This window comes from Arachis duranensis, chromosome 4 (assembly GCF_000817695.3).
Source record: "Arachis duranensis cultivar V14167 chromosome 4, aradu.V14167.gnm2.J7QH, whole genome shotgun sequence".
Taxonomy (NCBI): Eukaryota; Viridiplantae; Streptophyta; class Magnoliopsida; order Fabales; family Fabaceae; genus Arachis; species Arachis duranensis.
The window spans coordinates 63,732,977-63,738,405 of NC_029775.3; the positions used below are offsets into that span (position 1 = coordinate 63,732,977).

General features: G+C 40.3%; 1 non-coding gene across 1 annotated transcript; it reads right to left on the reverse strand.

Annotated features, from left to right (window-relative positions):
- Positions 1–748: 748 nt before the first annotated feature.
- On the reverse strand, positions 749–856 carry LOC127746896 (small nucleolar RNA R71). The gene has a single exon (XR_008008708.1). It is a non-coding gene; the product is annotated as a small nucleolar RNA R71 (small nucleolar RNA).
- Positions 857–5,429: the final 4,573 nt, after the last annotated feature.

Here is a 5,429-nt window from a genome sequence, read left to right on the forward strand (position 1 = left end):
TTAATTTCTTTCCCACTCTTAGTTTTCGAAAATCATCAATCAATTTTCAAAATTATTTTTCAAAATCTTTTAACTTATTTTCGAAAATTCTTCCCTTCTTCTCACATCCTAATTCTTCTACCTCCTCCTTCTATTCCTCTGACACCTCAAGGAATCTCTATACTGTGACATAGAGGATTCCATATTTTCTTGTTCTCTTCTCTTTCATATGAGCAGGAGCAAGGACAAAAGCATTCTTGTTGAGGCTGACCCTGAACCTGAAAGGACCTTGAAGCGAAAGCTAAGAGAAGCTAAAGCACAACTCTCTGTAGAGGACCTAACAGAATTCTTCAAAGAATAAGACATGGCAGCTGAAAACAACAACAATGCCAACAATGTAAGGAAGGTGCTGGGTGACTTTACTGCACCTACTCCCGACTTCTATGGGAGAAGCATCTCTATCCCTGCCATTGGAGCAAACAACTTTGAGCTTAAGCCTCAATTAGTTTCTCTAATGCAACAGAATTGCAAGTTCCATGGACTTCCATTGGAAGATCCTCATCAGTTTTTAGCTGAATTCTTGCAAATCTGTGACACTGTTAAGACCATTGGGGTTGACCCTGAGGTCTATAGACTTATGCTATTCCCTTTTGCTGTAAGAGACAGAGCTAGAATATGGTTGGACTCACAACCTAAAGAAAGCCTGAACTCTTGGGAAAAGCTAGACAATGCCTTCTTGGCAAAGTTCTTTCCACCTCAAAAATTGAGTAAGCTTAGAGTGAAAGTCCAAACCTTCAGACAGAAGGAAGGTGAATCTCTCTATGAAGCTTGGGAAAGATACAAACAATTGATCAAAGAGTGTCCTTCTAACATGCTTTCTGAGTGGAGCCTCATAGGTATCTTCTATGATGGTCTGTCTGAACTGTCCAAGTTGTCATTGGATAGCTCTGCTGGAGGATCTCTTCATCTGAAGAAGACGCCTGCAGAAGCTCAAGAACTCATTGAAATGGTTGCAAATAACCAATTCATGTACACTTTTGAAAGGAATCCTGTGAACAATGGGACAAAGAAGAAGAAAGGAGTTCTTGAGATTGATACTCTGAATGCCATATTGGCTCAGAACAAAATATTGACTCAACAAGTCAATATGATTTCTCAAAGTCTGTCTGGAATACAAGCTGCACTAGGCAGTTCTAAGGATGCTTCATCTGAAGAAGAAGCTTATGATCCTGAGAACCCTTCAATGGAAGATGTGAATTACATGGGAGAACCCTATGGAAACACCTATAATCCTTCATGGAGAAATCATCCAAATCTCTCATGGAAGGATCAACAGAGACTTCAACAAGGTTTCAACAACAATAATGGTGGAAGAAACAGGTTTAGCAATGGCAAGCCTTTTCCATCATCTTCTCAGCAACAGACAGAGAATCCTAAGCAGAGCCACTCTGACTTAGCAACCATGGTCTCTGATTTAATCAAAACCACTCAAAGTTTCATGACTGAAACAAGGTCCTCCATTAGAAACTTGGAGGCACAAGTAGGTTAGCTGAGTAAGAAAGTTATTGAACTCCCTCCTAGTACTCTTCCAAGCAATACAGAAGAGAATCCAAAAGGAGAGTGCAAGGCCATCAACATGGCCGAATTTGGAGAGGAGGAAGAGGCAGTGATCGCCACTGAGGAAGACCTCAATGGACGTCCACTGGCCTCCAATGAGTTCCCTAATGAGGAACCATGGGAATCTGAGGCTCACACTTAGACCATAGAGATTCCATTGGATTTACTTCTGCCATTCATGAGCTCTGATGAGTATTCTTCCTCTGAAGAGGATGAAGATGTCACTGAAAAGTAAGTTGCTAAGTACCTTGGAGCAATTATGAAGCTAAATGACAAGTTATTTGGTAATGAGACTAGGGAGGATGAACCCCCTTTGCTCACCAAAGAACCGGCTGACTTGTCTAGGCAGAAACTACCTCAAAAGAGATAGGACCCTGGGAAGTTCTCAATATCTTGTACAATAGGCACCATGACCTTCAAGAAGGCTCTGTGTGACCTAGGGTCAAGCATAAACCTCCTAACCTTAACAGTGGAGATTTAGTTGCTCATGACTCAGAGAAAATAAGGATTCATGTAAATTGTGGAATACATAATGTTAATTGGTATAGAATTCCCTAATGGAATCCCTCGGAATCCCGCTAAAGAAGAAAAGTTTCTCCTTTTTATAACTAATCTGAATTAATTTAAAATCTAATATCTAAAATTAAGATAGTATCTTTTCCACTTTTCAAATTCAAATTTGAATCAGAATCAATTAAATAATTCACACCTTGTAACGTAGGGACCACTTGGCTTAACTGGATCCATGCCTAACTTGGCAGAGAGCTGCGCCTTACTTGAGTACCAAAATGGGGCCCAGAAATCGCCCCCAGCATTTTCTGTATTTTCTGCATGTGGCGCATGTCACGCGTACGCGTCGATGGTCTATTCTGTGTGTCACGCTGATGAGTCTGAATTCACTACCCATTCAAAAATTATCACCAAGTAATAACCCACAGTGGAGTGGGATCGTATCCACAAAGATTGACAAATTCAAGTAGTTTTAATTTATTGATGAATTAGTCAAGCGGATTAATAAGATTGTGAGGTGCCAAATTGTAAATGACATAAATATAAATGACTAGAATATAAAGAAAAGCTATAAAGTGCAGAAACGGAAATTATAGAATATAAAGTGCTGAATCATAAATGACTTGAATGTAAATGGGAGTGGGGAATTGCTGAATGTAAAAATTAAGCAGTAAAGAAATAGAGAGATAAGAATGGGGAAGTTCATTGAGATTGGGAGATGTTGTCTCTTTGGATCAAATCTAGCTTATATCATCTTCAATCATGCAACTCATTGACCTCTTGGCAATCATGATTGATCGAGCCCCAATCCCTTGGTGACTCAATCTCTCAGATCTTGATCAATAGCCAATTCCTTGGTCTAATTGCTCATGAAGAGAGATATGATTGGTCCCTGATTATACCACACACCCTTTGTAGGTCCAGGTAGAGGGAGGATTATATGTCACGTATCCAAACACCAAAACCCAGATTCTACTCAAGTGTGAGAAGGGATTTCAAGCATGGTTTCATGTTTCCTTTCCCAAGGTTTCCATGAAACCCAATTGCATTCAATCTCTTTCCCAAGATAATTGAACACTAAGCATTAAGAACGAAATTCCTTCTAGCAAATCAAAGAGAACATGAAGAGAAGAAGAATTTCACTATTATCAATCCATCAAGTACAACAGAGCTCCCTCTCTCAATGAGAGGGTAGTTAGTTACTCATAGCTCAAAAAGTACTCAAAAGTGAAGTATAAAAGTGGATCTAAAACTGACTGCTTAACCCCTCTTCAGTACTCCTTGGGGGTATTTATACTACTCCTAGTAAAATAAAAGAATTACAAAAGTGAAAGGGAAAAATTACATTTTGGAGGGAAAAGAAAACACTCAATAAGCGTGACTTTTCAGTTGGCGTGTTACGTGCCCTTCATTTCTAGCTTGGCATGCCACACCCAATCCTTCAAGTGGCACGCTCGTCACTTTGTCAACCTTGGCGTGCCACGCCTTCGACTCAAGTGGTACGCCATAGTGGAATTCTTGTGTTGGCGTGCCACGCCTTCAAACTCAAGTGGTACGCCCTTTGCCTTTTTCCACTTTTCCTTGCCTCTGAAAACTTGGACTAGCGTGGCACGCCCAGGGTCTGGCGTGCCAAGCCCTTGCTGTGTGCTTGGCTAAGATCCTCTGGAAAGTTGCACTAGCGTGGCACGCCTAGGGTCTGTTGTGCCACGCCCCTTGTGAGTGAGTGGTTACTCTGTTTGGCGTGGCACACCACGAACTCAAGTGGCACGTGATGAGCAGATATTTTATACGTTTTTTGGGGGTAATTTCATGTAGTTTTTAGTATGTTTTAGTTAGTTTTTAGTAGAGTTTTATTAGTTTTCATGCAAAATTCATATTTCTGGACTTTAATATGAGTTCGTGTGTTTTTCTGTGCTTTCAAGTATTTTCTGGCTAAAATTGATGGATCTGAGCAAAAAATTCTGATTCAGGCTGAAAAAGGACTGCTGATGCTGTTGGATTTTGACCTCCTTGCACTCGAAATGGATTTTCTGGAGCTACAGAAGTCCAATTGGCTCGCTCTCAATTGCGTTGGAAATTAGACATCCAGGACTTTCCAGCAATATATAATAGTTCATACTTTGCTCGAAGATAAATGACGTAAACTAGAGTTTCATGCAAGTTCCATGTTCCATTCTGGCATTACACGCCAGAAACAGGTTACAAGTTGAAGTTAAACGCCCAAAGCAGGTTACAACCTGGTGTTTAACTCCAGAAACAGCCCAGGCACATGAAAAGCTCAAGTCTCAGCCCCAACACACACCAAGTGGGCCCTAGAAGTGGATTTCTGCACTATCTATCTCAATTTACTCATTTTCTGTAAACCTAGGTTACTAATTTAGTATTTAAACAACTTTTAGAGATTTATTTTGTATCTCATGACATTTTTAGATCTGAACTTTGTACCTTTAGATGGCATGAGTCTCTAAACTCCATTGTTGGGTGTGAGGAGCTCTACTGTGTCTCGATGAATTAATGCAATTATTTCTTTTTTTTATTCAAACACGCTTGTTTCTATCTAAGATATTCATTCCCACTTCAATATGATGAATGTGATGATCCATGACACTCATAACCATTCTCAACCTATGAACGCGTGCCTGACAACCACCTCCGTTCTACATTAGATTGAATGAGTATCTCTTGGATTCCTTAATCATAGTCTTCGTGGTATAAGCTGGAATCCATTGACAGCATTCTTGAGAATCCAAAAAGTCTAAACCTTGTTTGTGGTATTCCGAGTAGGATTCAGGGATTGAATGACTGTGACGAGCTTTAAACTCACAAGGGTTGGGGGTAGTGATAGACGCAAAAGGATTAATGGATCCTATTCCAGCATGAGTGAGAACCGACAGATGATTAGCCGTGCGGTAACAGCACACCTGGACCATTTTCACTGAGAGGACGGATGGTAGCCATTGACAACGGTGATCCACCAACACACAGCTTGCCATAGGAGGAACCTTGCGTGCGTGAAGAAGAAGACAGGGGAAAAGCAGAGATTCAAAAGACAAAGCATCTCCAAAACTCCAACATATTCTCCATTACTGCATAACAAGTATTATTTAATCCATGCTTTTTATTCACTACCAATCAAAACTGAAAATTATTATTATCCTGACTAAGAGTTACAAGATAACTATAGCTTGCTTCAAGCCAACAATCTCTGTGGGATTCGACCCTTACTCACGTAAGGTATTACTTGGATGACCCAGTGCACTTGCTGGTTAGTGGTACGAGTTGTGAAAAGTGTGATTTACAATTTCGTGCACCAAGTTTTTGGC